The sequence below is a fragment of the Cicer arietinum genome, chromosome 6 (assembly GCF_000331145.2).
Source record: "Cicer arietinum cultivar CDC Frontier isolate Library 1 chromosome 6, Cicar.CDCFrontier_v2.0, whole genome shotgun sequence".
In the NCBI taxonomy this organism is placed as follows: Eukaryota; Viridiplantae; Streptophyta; class Magnoliopsida; order Fabales; family Fabaceae; genus Cicer; species Cicer arietinum.
The window spans coordinates 22,369,395-22,370,051 of record NC_021165.2 but is presented as its reverse complement, the minus strand read 5'-3'; positions in this window follow the sequence as shown (position 1 = coordinate 22,370,051).

Below are 657 nucleotides of genomic sequence, written 5' to 3'. Positions count from 1 at the left end.
TGGTGACAACTGGTATTCAGCTCTGGGTCTTAGAAAGACAGATGTGCAGGCTGAGCTATTTGAAGAAAACTCTACACGTTATTTAGCCACTTACTTAAAGCCTCTTCCTAAAGTCTTCAACAATATGTGTCAACATACTCTACTTCCACACTGTGGAAGTCATGAGTACATCTCTGATAATGACGCCTTGCTCATCTATCATCTGTTAAACTGCAAGAGATTGAACTTACCTCATGTTATTCTCCAGCACATGATCTGTGCAGCCCAAAAAGATTACAAAAAGAATAATGTGCCTTATGGCATGGTCCTGACTAAAATCTTCAGGCATTTTGGAGTATCTCTTGCATCTGAAAAATCTTTGATAAAAATTTCCAAGTTTTCCACCAAAAATTTATCTCATATGCGCAACACCGCCTCTGCTCCAACACCTACTCCTCCATCCTGTCCCATCTCTCTCAAAAGGAAGAGATCAACAGGAAGACGACCTTCCAAAAATCCTATTTCTTTTTCCTCTCCTTCTACTGATCCCAAGGCAATCTCAGACAAAATTCCTACACCAGAACGTTCTCCACCTCCTCCAGAACGTTCTCCAGAACATATCCCATCACATCCCACTCTTTTTGCTCAAACATCTGGCACTATCCCTTCACATATTCC